This window comes from Anser brachyrhynchus (genome assembly GCF_964034855.1).
Source record: "Anser brachyrhynchus genome assembly, chromosome: 17".
Taxonomy (NCBI): Eukaryota; Metazoa; Chordata; class Aves; order Anseriformes; family Anatidae; genus Anser; species Anser brachyrhynchus.
Window position 1 is genome coordinate 6,167,305 of NC_137710.1, and position 14,660 is coordinate 6,181,964.

Consider the following 14,660-nt stretch of genomic DNA (forward strand, 5'->3'; position numbering starts at 1 on the left):
CATTCTTCTCCTATTTAATTACTCACTGGTTCATTACATTGTGCATGAGAGCACTGCCAGGTGGAACTAACTTTTATTTTCCATTCTCTAAGACTGAGCTGTTCAATGGCTGTGAGGTATGTCTTTTTTTTTTTCTATGGAGATCATTAATCAAATCTCTACTTACAGCCATGTGTGCGCTGTCTTCAAGCTATTTTAGTCCAATTTTATCCAGCATTTATATATATTTAAAAAGATAAATTCTTCTGAAGAAAAAAAAAACAGACGTGCTTATGTTTCCAGGGGGTTGGTTGCTCTTCCTCTTTTTCTTAAGTTTTTAATTATTTACTTATAGTTTCCACTCTTAGTACATAGACTTCACACTACATAGTGCACTGTAATTGAACATTTAAACCAACAAAATCACATATGTACCATATGTTATTTTTGAGAAAGAAAATGCCTAATTGGAGTATTTTCCATATTTTGTAAATTTTGATATGAAAACATGCCCAGCTTTGAAAATACATTTCTATTAACAACTAATCTGCCAAGAATAACGTAGAAATTATGTTTTAAATTACAACTTAATCCTTACAAAACATCATATGGTTGTCTTATTGCTTATTTACTGTCTTCCTGTTTAATTACCAGCTACCTATGGACAGAAAAGAATCTTTTGGCTATCAAATATAAACTCAATCCCTGTAATGTTTTGCTGAAATCTTAATTTTACTTTGTGTACATCTTATCTTCTCAATTACGTAAAGTGAGCTGCAGCAAACAAACCCAGGGTTCCTATACCACTAGCAAGAATATAGATCTGTTCTTCATCTACTGTAAGAGACAAAGATCACCGGGAGCACACCAAGGCTGGAGCAGCAGCAGTATCAAGAGCAGCACAGGTTCAAATAAAGGTGCCAAAGTAAACGAGCTTCTCCAAAGTGCTACTCAGCTTTCATTTGTGTTCAGTGAAAGGATTTTCAAAAAAGCAAAGTCTGAAACATCTTTAAGAGCATCTACTCCTTGAAAAATAGGTCTGACTCGTTTCTTGAAAAAGAGGTCTTAGACTGGAGACTCAATTCCTAACACAAAGCTTTAAATCATGTTAGAAAACAAGGCCCGGGTGCTTTAGAACAAGACAGTTTCTAGTTGTCCTTCTTAAGTAAAATATGCACTGAAATCAGTAAAATTTCCAGGAGTGATGTGTCTGGCAGTGGTACCCTAAAACACCAGCTTAAAAGCATCAGTGATCCATTTATAAAATAGACGTTATAAAAAGATTAAAAGCTTTAGGGTTAAAGAGAAAGAATGTGGTGCTGCAGCATTTCCATCAGAGTAAATCGGGATAGTAAAAACTATCAATTCTTTTACCTCTATGCAAAATTTATACTGGTTGAAACCCTTACGCCTTTCATTATCTAAATTAAAAGTACACTGTGTATATTGAATTCAGAGATTAGCTCGCCGTTCTACACAGTAGTCTTACTTTGATGTCTCAAGATTAGTATTCATGAAGTTTCAGACTATTAACTGCACATGTATAACATCTGATAAGAAAAATATCTTACAGACCACGATTGTTGTAGGATACTTTTAGTTCTGATTTTTATCTTTCATTCTGTTGTGTATCCTACAGAGTTTACATATATTGTCAAACAATATTTTAATATTGGTTCTGGCAGGATTTTCATACGATAGATTCAGCTAGAACTTAGTCAGATGCAAATGACATTTTTCAGTTTCTTTCTAGTTTTAAATAGTTTTACATGGGTGATAATTTTCAAATTCAGTTGCCTGCAATATTGCCTGAACCATTTGCAGAAATCACCAGTAACTGGTCACTCCTCAGTTTAGCCCGGAATATTGCACACAATATGAAATACTGGCCAATATTGACACCTATTGCTTTTCATCTAAGAGCCTGAAAGACGTTAAATGTTAGTGAACTATGATAAAAATTATAAATCATCAAAAAAAATTTGCATGTGGTACTAGTGTTTTGAAAATAATACCAATCAATGAAACAGAAAAACAGGAGCAAAAAATGTGCTAAATGAGGAAGTGCCTAGCACAGTCAGATAACTTCAGTTACTCTGTTGCTCATCCTAGGCTTAGCTCTAACTGGTGTAGTGACTACGCGAGCACTATAATAACTATAATTTAGGGACTGGCGTACAATAAGCAGGCAGTTATGTGCATTTATTTTTCTGACTAGTTGTGGTGGAGAACAGCTCTTGACAGCAGGTGTAGGCTGCCTGGGAACATCAGCTTTTGGCTGCAGGCTATCTTGGGCAGTTTTGTGAAACTACTACTTACCAACAGATTCCAAGCACAAAGGAATAGCTAAGATCTGATAGATCAAGAATGTGAGAAGTTTAAGTAAGATGCGAGGCAAACAGCAATACAAACAATGACTTCCAAGTACATCAAGGTGATTTTAAGAGTTCTTCTAAGAGACCAATATGCATGGTGACAATCAGTGGGATGAGCAAAACAGACAAACAAAAAAACCATTTATTTGGAGAGAATCTTGTGGTTAGAAGAGAAGGGCCCCACAAGTTACCATAAACACAAAATATTGTGTTTATGGTAACTGGAAAAAGTAGCAGAATTCATCAAGCTAACACTCAAAACCAAAAATCATGCATCACTTGTATAATTACCATACACAATAGTTGCTGCACAGAGAGCCCTATCCACCTATGCTTCTGTGATGCCGCTTGAAAGCTTCTACCTATTTCCCATAGCACAGGAGAGAAATTCAAACTCCACAGCAACAGCAACAAAAAGCAATAACAAAAGCAAATGTCAGAATTTGAATTGCAAACTACAGATGAGCCTTGACTGCTAAAACTAAATGCAGATTTGAGCATTAAAGGTTTGAAGTTACTCTGCTAGGGTTAAAGGTTGCTTGTGCTAATCCCTTTAATAAACTTCAGCTTTTTGGAATTTACGCTATGCATTCCAAGTAGACCACGGCTGGAAGGCACTGAGAACCACCACGTAGCTGCTCTCAAAGAAAAGCTCAAGGAATTCAGCGGGGAAGATTTGCTTATTTAGCAGGGAAGATAAACCAAGTTGCTCCTTTTATAATAGAGAATGATCTTTTCCATAGAGTTCTCATGCTGGAGTATAACTTTCTAAAACAGAGACTAATCTCTCCTGAAAATAAAAGATAATTTGGACCGCTTTGGTTGAGGCCTAATTCCTACTCAAATATCTGGATTTAGAGAAATATAATCTTCTGAAAGACACTGAAATTCCCATCAAATTCCCATCAATTTGAAATTCTGGAGTTTCAATTTTGCTGTGTTTCAAATTACACTTTCATGAATGTGGCCTCCAGAAAAATTCATATTATTTCTTATATCAGCAGTTCTATTACTCTGTGCGTCTTGCAACAAGGCAATGCTATCACTTAAAACTGGTTTCAGTCTAGCTGTCCTTACGAAAGAGTAAATCAGAATTGTTCCCCGAAAGCTGAATGAGGTGAAGAATTAAAATGCCCAATCCACAAAACAATGAAAGATAAGAGCAGTTGTTTCCCTCTAAAGATATTGATGCTGAACTATTTCTAGAGATGCATAATCACACCTAAAAGAACTTAAAAGCCACAGAACGTGAAGCCAGAAAAGACAACGGACAAAGATGCTCTTTACTGTTATAACTACTGCTGTACTTTCAGGCTACTTTACACTAATAACTGTTATAAAAATCTGTTCATGTGGTAATAAGGTAAAGCACTTTTAAGCCCATGCTAATTTGTAAAACAAACATCAACATCTTACATTAAGAAGCTTAGCTAAACTGCTGTTTTATGTGACTGATTTATTTTTTTTCCAAAATATACTAGAAGCTTTCTTATTAAGAGTTGAAGGCGAGGGCTGTAGCAACCATAGAACACCACAGAGTATTTTGAACTTTTTATAGTTCACCTTTCAGCATTAGCAGAAGAATATCATAAGATAATTTCTATATATCTGGCACTTTCCAGGCACTTCTGCCTTTGAGATAAGACAATTGTGAAAAGTTGAATTTACAGACTATTGTATGTAAAACATGAAATTGTGAGGGAGGTTAGGCCATTAGAAAATTTTAATGGAGAATATATAACCTAATGGTTTCAATCTAGCTGTCTAGCTGTTCAATCTAGCATGTTAACAACAGCCATTTTTCTGGAAACAGATGTAGGAAGACTGAAACTCAGAGCACTCCACATGTCCTGTATGAGGAGCTTAGTCAACCCTATTTAATCCAGTGCTGTACCAGACCAAGAGCTGTCAACATTCACTTTGTAATGCTGATACTTTAATAATAAAGTCTGTAAATGTCGATGACAAATTTGAGATACTTGCGTTGATTATTTGGCCTTTTTCACATCCAAAATGACTAAAAGTGTCCTTGTATTTCACAATCTGACGCTGCACATAAGTACTTAAATGCTAGCTCTGCAGGATCTACTGTAGAGCAGATCAGAGCCATCACACAGCACAGGCCTGAAAATCACCTCATCTATGGAAAAATCTGGTCTGTGCTCAGGAAAATTAGTTTTCTGATAAATATTACCATTTCAGTGTACAGAAGTAAGGGAACAGAATGTTCTGCTGCTTAGATTTCTAAGGGAAAATTATAAATTATTTTATCAGGGCATTCTGTTCTCAAGGAATAATGCCTGAGAGATTAAGAAGCCTCTCTCAAGAATTAGCGTAGATATGTCACCCTGGTCTCCTAAAACTCTGCAGGATTTGCAATAGCTTATTGAGCTTTCTGTTTTATTAAAAAGAAAAAAAAAAACCTTAGGAGAACTTATGCTTCAAAAGCAAACTCCCATTTTCAACATTAATATATAGACTGAACTTGTACCAATTCTTCTCTAAGTATTGGAGTCATATGCTAAAGTTATTTATGAAATAGAAAGAACAATGCTGTCATTCTTTACACATTGTGTTTTGCCTTGTTGGTAACATCAGCATGGAAACCCTTGAAATATAAAATAGCTGTTTACAATTGTGTTTTTGATCTGTTTCTCTGTGCCACAAGTACAGTATAATAATGCAATCGATCTGCCACTCAAACCAATTATTATTTTGCTCTGCTTTGTTTGCCCATGGGCTACCAAGTGGTTTACTCCCTTGCAGTTAGATAAGTCCTCAGCAGTGCTTTGGGAGTTTTCTGGCATTTCAGTGGAAAAGCAAAGCTGCACAACTCTTGGAGCTCTTCCTCAGGGTTTGTGATACTGTTTATAAACAGGTTACCACCTATCTTTGTATTCCTGGACAAATCCCTTCTAAGGATTTGATCTTGTGTAAGAAGCTCCTGAGGTGCCTACAAAATCCCAGGATCAGCTTTAAAATAGTCACATTTTCTCAAACATATTCTTAGCAAAAGGTTTTAAATTCCATAGAGCAGTAGATACAGAGATTCATCATTTTTCTGTCATTATTACTTGGAGAAAATAAAAAAAAAAAACCAAGATGATCTTTTGTGTAGCTTCTACCACCTTCAAGGTTTTCTGTCAGCCCTGTTTCAGCGTTGCCTGCTGAGAGACTGATAGAAGTAAAACGTTCAGGCTATGCAAAAACGTCAGTTACTAGAAAGTTTCTTCACCCTATAAGATCATAAAGAGAAAGTACATGTTTAACATATTCTCTATCAACACAAAATCAAATTGCGAGCAAGTGGCATGGTTGGCTCACACAGCAATCAAAAGAGATATTTATTATCTCAAAAGGAAGGGAGATGGAAATCTGGGGGTTCTGCTCAGTAACTGGAGAATTCCTGCATGTTTTAGAATCAAAATTTGACTGATAAGGGCTGCTCTGATTCATTGGAGAATTTTATGCAATTGTATACATTTAGAGAACAAATATCTTGCTACTTCCTATCCAAATATATTCATTACTGATTTATGTCCAGTTGATATTTTGCCAGCGCTGTCTTTCAACTTCAATAGCCTTCTTCCTCCATGGCATGAAGCCTCTGATGCATGTTCAAGTAGCAAACAAGGTTTGCTAGGTTTATTCTATCCAGGATATAAAACTCACCATCTTCTAGCTTTTCCTTATAAAATATGATTTTTTTTTCCTCTGATCATTCTAGTGATCCACACCCATACTGATTTCCAAACTAGATTACTTGAAGCTAATGACTATAACTAGCAGATGAGGATGGAGTCATGTAATGTGTCTTGACTGACTCTAGAAGTGTGTTGTGAGACAGGCCATGGCATTTGCCATTGTTTTGCAGTGGTGTACCATAAGTATTGCGATCTAGTACAACACCCAGATTTCCTTTGTGTCATTGCCAAGAGAAGATCCTCCCCTATGACCTGGCTTGCATGATGAGAAAAAGTCTACTAACAGTACAAAAATTAAAAATCAGTTTACTAACACATTCATATATGCTAATAAAGCAAACGCACGCTGGTAGAATGTTTTTAGTGTGCATATGCTTCATTTAGTTAAATCACCTAATCCAAGTAAATTACCATGCTTATTAGCGCTTGCCGTCAACTAGTTGCAACATATCCCTCTGATATAATTTACTGAGTCTGAAAACTGCTTGCTGTTGTGCTAGGATTGTCTATGACTTTTTTTTTTTTTTATGAATAGTTCTGGAAAGCACATCCAAAGACTTATATCCTTAATAATACTATTGATTTATATTCTTAATAATACTACAAGAAAAAAAATCTGCCCACTATAAATCATTCCCATGTTGAAACAACTGGCAAAAAAAGGCAAAATGAACTCCCATAATAACCAAACAAAAAAGGAAAGGGTCTAGGAGTTAAAAGTTACAAAAGAAAGTCTCAAGTCAGAGACTGGGCATTAAAAAGACAAAAACTGTACTATGTAAACACAGAATCACTTTAAATGTGTGCATTAAATGTGTGTGATTTATCCCTTAACAGTCATGCAACGTATAAATATTTTGTTTTTAAGGTTACATATTACTCGTTATCAGGCATCAGAGGCAGCTAGTTCTAACAGAAAAATCAATACAACTTTGCCAGTGATTCACATTTATCAGGACATCTTTTTGTAGTAATCTCTTTTTTGATCTGTTTTTTGATGTCCTTTTCTTTCTTCTTGCAATTTAAAAGGAAATTACCTTTTGAACTCTCATACTTGTTTTTGGCCAGAAAAAAAAAGTTTTAAATCTGATACGTTTCTCATTTGGAGGTGCATGTGCGTATGTGGCAGACTGGTCAGTCCAACTACCTCTACGCTTTCCAAAAGCAACAAGGAAGAATTTATTATAAACTAATTTATTATTAACTACATATATAAATACATAAACTACCTTCACTGTTATTCACAGATCATTTTTTTATGTTGTCTATTCTAGAATCCAGGAAATGTTCATAATGAGGGAACATTCCATTGTTTTCAAAGCTAAGAAAAATGTGATGTTCAGATAACTAAAATGTAGCATCTACAAAGAGTCAAAGACATTCTTGTGAAACATGCCCAAAAAAATTGAAAGAAAATATTTTTCAGTTGTGCCTGCTTATTGTTTTTATCTTTACTGTTAAATATGTATATAAAAAATCTCCATATTATCACCTCACAAAGCACTATCTACATCCATCAAATTTAGCAAATATTAAAACCTAAACCAGCATGATAATTCGATGTGACACTGACGTAGCTAGTGATCTTGCTTATGTTTCAGTCACAGTCGGTACCATTATGCTGCACATTGTACTCTTATCTGTGTTGTATGTCGTTTTATTAACATGGTCTTCAGTCACTGGATAAGAAATGCCTATAGACATAATATCCAACAAAAGTTTACCTTGAATTTACCTGCCTTTTCATCACCTTAGTCATCATCTTACTGTACGATAAAATCAGAACGTAATGAACTAGTAGTACAATAAACCTTTCACTGAATATGAACTCATGCAGATGAAAGAAACATATCCAGTACAAGCTTAGAAATAGATGTGCTTTGTCTCTCTGGAAGAAAGGCTAGTTCCTCTGCCAAGATGTCATCCTTGCCATTAATTCTCATCCTTGCTTACATAGCATACCGCCCACCTGCCTGTTCAAAGAAGATAGGCAAACACTAGGAGTAGATTTTCAGGCATGCTGAAGTGTTGCTGCACCGTATGGAAGGACACCTCATCCCCTCCAGCATTGTGAGGACAGAGTCAACAGTAACTCAATATTCTTCTGGCCTGACCGAATGGAGATAAACTTTGGCAGCATTAAGGGCCTCAATCAAAATGCAACTGAACTGAGAGGCTGGGGACTAATACCATGGATGTTTCTATTGTCATATTATCAGAAAAACTTCAGGAATTCAGTAGCTTATAAACCCAAAGGTTTCAGAAGTGTGTTTTTTTTTTTTTTTGTCCGTAAGAGAAGAAAAAGGAGAGACAAAGATGTTTGAGCTAGCTCCATAGAAATTCAGCCAAAAATATTATCAGAAAAATAACTGGCCAAATTAGTGCAAAACAAGATGAAAGCAAAACTGGATGGGAAGTTAGCAAACAATTCTAGGTAGACAAAAAGACTTATAATATACTTTTTGCACCTCTAGTTAGAGTAGCTTCTTTGCTATTCGTGTAGAGAAACAATTTTCAAAGAAAAGAAAAGAATAACAAATTCAAGAAGGAGAAAGAATGCCAATCTACCAAGGACTTCCAAGTAATTATGGGTTAGTATTGTTCAGAAGAGCCCTGCAGTATGGACCGTTCATCTTCTTTTCCTCTACACTACTGAAATGAAATGAAATACAGCTTATTGTTTAAAGCAAGCAAACCTGCAACAGCACAGGAAAGTTGAAATAAGCATTGAGAACACTGGAGCCAAACAGTATCATCCTCATATAAGCGACCTGGAATCATTAACTTCTTAATTTGCAATCTGCCCCATTAAACATGGCGGTTTTGTAGGTTCTTTTTTCATCAGCTAGTTCATACACAGGAATTTCTCTGATATAGAAGATCTGTTTGCTATATAAAGAACAGAAGATTAAATTCTTGGTTTTCACTTGGCAATACAGGCTTTTTAATTTGGTGCTTAGATTAATGTGCACACTATATTTAAAGTGTGATTTTACTATAATGATGATTAATGACTGTTTTTTCCATCTGATAATAAAGAGTAGCTGGCATGGTGGTTCTGGACTTTTGCCTTTATAATGCTAAAAATAATTCAATTCTTTCAAGTAAGTTTCAGGACATACAGAGTCACTTTAGAAACGAACATTAAGACATGAAATAGGATGGCTATCAGGTTAATGAAAGTTATTAAAAGGACAGTCTTTTCTTTTTCCAGACTGTGTCAGTTGTCTGATCTAGAAACTGCAGCTTGTTTTCCAACTAATTGTACTGACACAATCAACAGATGACTTGTTAGGTGTGAGATAAGAAACAGACTTGTGGCCAAGATATGTTACTCACTGTCGAGTTATGAAGAGTGGTAGGTCTTATCTCAAGATTTCCCTTCGTCTTGCTACTTCTACATGGCAAAGAAATAACTTTCACTTCCTTGTCTTCAAGAAATTTACATGCACCTTACAGTAAACTCAAAAGAAACCAAGTGTAGATTTTAAATTATTATTTTCTTGTCTGTGTTATTTTTTTTTTTTAGTTCCATACAGTGGAAGGTTAAGAAAAAAAATCCTAAAATCTGATGAGAGTTGAATTAATTTACCCAAATTCCTTTCCTGGATCTTGCTGCATTTTAGATTAAGTACATTTTCATGATTTCTATAAAGGCTACCAAAAACATCTTAATCTGTCATATTTACAGACTTTGAATAGCACGTAGGAGGCTTAGCTGTATGGACTAAACAGCTGTTCTTTCAAAAAGCTGGAGGCAACATAATTTGAACAGAAGTTTTTAACTGAACCAAAATTTGGTTTGTGTTGATAAATTAAATAGTTGTTACATTGTTGCTTTTATTCCTCGTACACCTATTGCTTGTGTTCCTCTTATTTGCACGAATTTGTGAGCATCACCCAAAACCTAGAGTTTCCAAACTACCACCTTGTACTTCCAACCTACATTTGCTAACTTATCACCTTCCATCTTATAAAGTAAAACGTGGATATAAATCAAAATGAGTCCCTAAATTTCAGAAGTTGATTGTTAGAGCTAGAAATATACATGTCACAGAGCACATGCTTATGAGAATCTAGTAAAATAGAAGACAACGTAGGAGCATAAAAACTGCCCTCAATATCGAAGGTCAAAGCTTTTGAAACTAAATACTGTGGAGTCACACAGATAGGTAATAGCAAAGTGGTAGACCATGTTACATGGCACTATCCACCTTCTTTCCCCTTTTTAATTAGGTAGAGAAATACTATTTTAAAAACACATAGGATACTTTTCATATATTAAGTTTTCTGAATCTGTAGTGTCTGTGAAAAATTTCACAATCTATTTTCAAAATAATGATTTCATAAGTGGTCTGTTGAATTATTGTCTGATCAAATAAGCTATGCAGAAGACTATCCAACTTCAAATGCAGTCTGTAGCCAAAAAAGGAGCACAGGTCACTCTGCCTTTGGCTGAGTGCTAATATTTTACCATTATTAGCCTATTGTGACAATGTTCACACACTTGTCAGATATATCATCTGTGGATAATTTAATTTGTCATGCTGTCAGTTATTCTTTCTTTGGATTAATTTGCTTGGGAGAGCTATAAAGAAAAGAAAATTATCAAAATCCCCTTATCTTATTCTGAGACTCTTCAAGGGAAAAGATGAATTCTTCATTCTGAAAAGAATTTATATAAAACTCTAGTGCAACTTTTACTTCTGAATTTCACTAGATTCTGAATGCACAGATTTGGGGATCATGGACTCTGACATTTCCCCTGTAGTAACTGATTATGTAATGATAAGAACACCCTTCTAATACACAAAAGTTTACTGAAATTTTCTTTCAGATTTGCCTCAATGCAAGGAAATATTTAAGGAAAGAAAGTACAGAAAAGCATCATCCCTACAGAGTGATGAATCACAGAAATGTTAGCACTGAGTACAGTCTGGATATCTGTAGCCCAAGCTCCTACTTGATACAATATTATCGCCAAGACCAGGGAGAGCCGCAGCTTTGCTTAACTGACCCCAGAAAACCTCCTAACTGCAACCTCTTGTAACTCAGGCCTACCCTCCTCAGCAGCAATTTGTGAATATACAGAACTGTAGTTTAGGAGAAGTGCCAGCAAGTATACTACATATTCTGAAAGTGTTTATGGGTAGTCATAACTCATCAAAAGTGTGAATGTCCTTTTTCTTTTACAGTGGTTGTATTCTCCACTACGCTGTAATGTTCGTAATCTCAAAGGTGTCTTGCATGATTTACAATATTCTCTCATTAACAAGCAATTGGATTAAACTGCAAAGATAGTTGTCATGGTCCATAAATAATTAAAATTCAGAGGAATTTTAGAGTCATAAGGTACATTTAAGATTACCTTCTGATCTTTTTTCATATTGACACATGAAGATGCATCAAACTACAACACAGCATTGAACAGATCATTCCCTTGTACAAACACAAGAATTCAACAGGGACTTTATCACATATAAATTACATTTAGTCTGTATTATATACATAAAGCTAGTTGTTTTGTGGTCAACCTGACATTTAAACAAAGCAATTTAGAATAATCTGCTTTACAGCAAAAGTAATAAAATCTGTATTGGTCCCAATCACTATATATATTAAAAAGCATGCTGCAATCAACTATGGCTTTCAGAAGGATGTCATAATTAATGGCTTTCTGCTGGCTGCAATTTTAATCACTCTCATATGCATGAAGTTGGAAATTTCCAACTTCAGTTTCCCAAACTAAAAATTTCCTAGTTTTCTCCTGCATTGGTACTGTGTTGCACCTCAAACAAAGATGGAAGAAAAATAAAGTCAAATTGGGCTAAGCTTTATAGCTCATGATAGCTATTGTACAGCTACACTCACAGCAGTAGAGCTTCATTGGCATAAACCAGCTTGATATATTTAGAAAATCTTCAGGGCAGTCTCCAGTAGCCCAAACAACAGCTACACACGCTGCCAGGCAACTCAGCAAATGCTACAAAAGTTTACTTTTAGAATTCCAAAGCATATTTTGTTTTGCATCAAAATCAAACGGAGAAGCTCAGGAAAGGCTGTACACACACACAAAAAAAAAAGGGGTGTGTGAGACAAAAAACTTCAAAACACACTACCCTCCTTCAAACTAGAGAACAGAATCTTATAGTGGAACACATTCCTTTCCTACAGAGCTACTCCCTGTTTGACCCTTACACCCTCCATTTTAAAAGGGAAGCTTTAAATCTTTTAGAGAAGGAAGAGGCATGCTGGAATGATTAGAAGCTCTCTTGCCCCATTGCTGTTTCTTGTACAGGTTATAAGTTCTATATTTGTTATTTCACCATTATGCAATCAAAGGACATAGCACAGAGATGCATATGGACTAACTGCTTGACTATACGCTAGAGACTTTTGAGCCTCCAGGTCTCATTTCTATAATTTTAACTGGACCTCTGATACGACCGGCAGTTTAAGTTCATGAAAGTTTTTTTGCAAAACTTTTATTTAAATTTGAACCAAAGTGGTCTGGATTATAGAAATGCACTTTTGTGCTTAATATAAATCAATATTCATGACTACTCAGACAGCATGGACCCAACATTTCAGAGATGTAATCTTAAAAAAAACACACAGGACCCTGACCCTATAGGCCCCAAACTGGAGAAAAGTTGGCATTTATTTCTTACCAACTGATATTCATTACTATTTTAAAAACAATTATGTGTACTAGACCAAAACCGCAACAACTATTTTAACAGGAACCCCACCAGACAGTAACTTTGGCTACCATGTGCAAATGACCACTCCTGGATTTATGAGTATCAGCAGCAGAATATTAGGTTGCATTAGGAGAGTAATCCACTACCTAAAATAAAATTTACGCATAGAAAATCTATTTGTTCAAGAACAAAGGCCACATAGTTGTTATGGATGCCCCCAGAATAATGTTACCTGCTACAAATTAGTTTGTGTTCATAAAACACAGAATTCCATTTTTTGCATAGCTGAAGAAAAGATTTATTTCAATCCAGATTTTGAAGGGAACAATATGTACAGAAAGGATTCCCAGCCTGACTGTTCTGGGTCAAGTGTTTGGTATTTGCAGTACTTTAATATGCTTTTGCTAGCATTTCAGTTTCCATGTGTCTGGACTCATACATTTTAATATACTCTAAAGTGATTCATACTGTGCAGTAAACAGGAGAATAGCAGCTCAAGTCAAGAAGTTACATATATATATATATACACACATACACACATACATATATATTTGGATAAAAGTCTACAGCCCCACAAAAAAGAACTTTGCAATGCCCATCACTATCCATCACAAAGTATATGCAGGGAAACAGAAGTTTTATTTGCATCTTGCCTCTTTGTACTACGTCCTGTAATCTATAATAGTTTATCTGAAAAATTAAAGAAAGGATTAAGCCACTATTGACCCACTTTTCCTAAGAAAATAAGGTTTAAATTACAGCATCTGCTATCTGTTTCTCATTAAGAGAAATTTTTATTGATAATTGGCTAAATTCAGCTGAATCTGACAGAGAAATAGACATCTCACACAAAGGATGCTTCCTAAATGTGAAAATCGGTGGCTGGACAGAATTGGTTCCAGCTCCCCATGATCTCCAGGAATGGAAAATCTTCATCATAAACATTTTGTATTAGGAAAAGGATGCAATACACCTGTTTAAGAGCATCAATAAACAGGAAAAAGAAGTTTTGTGCAGATTATTTTTGTCTACAAAATCTAGGTTATGTTTCAGAAACTTCAGAATGAGCATGGAAAGAAAGAGCTCCAATAATTCCAGCCCCTTCGCTCCCACTGCTTCCCTCCAGCCCATCCCTCCCCCCCCCCCCCCCCATCATCTGTAGCTGAACCTCCAGTATAGAATACCTATTGAGTCATCCAAATACAATTTATTTGGATTTTACCTTAGAATCATCACCTCATACATAACTACATTAGGGATCTCCAGGACAGCAATGTAAACCTTTGGAAAAGGGGAGGAAGGTCATCTCCTTAACAGTTTTCTTGCTGCTGTTCTGGTTTTTGAGCATCAGCCATTTGGAGACTCTCAGGGATTTTTAAAGTTGAGGTTAATTCCAAGGAATTGAGCTACTACTCAAGTAACACAGGCACTGAGGCAATTTGTTGTATAGCTGTCAGATTGGTGTATAATATATTAGATAGTTATTTTCTCTTGGTGTGCTAGCCTTGAAGGATATTTAATGAGAAACACAAAGGAAAGAGAGAAGCACAGAAGTTTCTTCTCTCTTGTTGAAAATTACAGTAAGCTATTGAAGTGACACAGAAAGATCTGTTAATTTTAATAATTGGCTTTGTAATTCCACTCCTCAGTGGACTGGCTAGGAGAAAAACACAAAGCCGTCAGCAAACCTGCTGCTCATGTCACTGACACACTAAAGAAAAACAGAAACTATCACTGTGAATTCATATTGTGAAAAGAAAATATATTCTTTCCAGTGCCTATTTAGCCATCATCCTTGCAGATACAGCATGAAAAATTTCTACAAGCAAAGAAGTACACTACTGGTACATGGGAGCTTGTTCCTGATAGAAACCTGACTATGCTGCCAATCAAATCCC

The 14,660-nt window shown here is 35.5% G+C and overlaps 1 long non-coding RNA gene across 3 annotated transcripts in view; it reads right to left on the reverse strand.

Moving 5' to 3' along the window:
• Nucleotides 1-14,660, reverse strand: part of LOC308179466 — a 246,443-nt gene that overhangs the window by 168,420 nt on the left and 63,363 nt on the right. The window contains exon 3 of one of the 3 annotated variants that reach the window (XR_013940391.1): nucleotides 5,173-5,590. The exons of the other annotated variants lie outside the window; for them this stretch is intronic. This is a non-coding gene — a long non-coding RNA (uncharacterized lncRNA). Of the gene's footprint in view, nucleotides 1-5,172; nucleotides 5,591-14,660 lie in introns of those variants that run through there. 3 annotated transcript variants of the gene reach the window in all.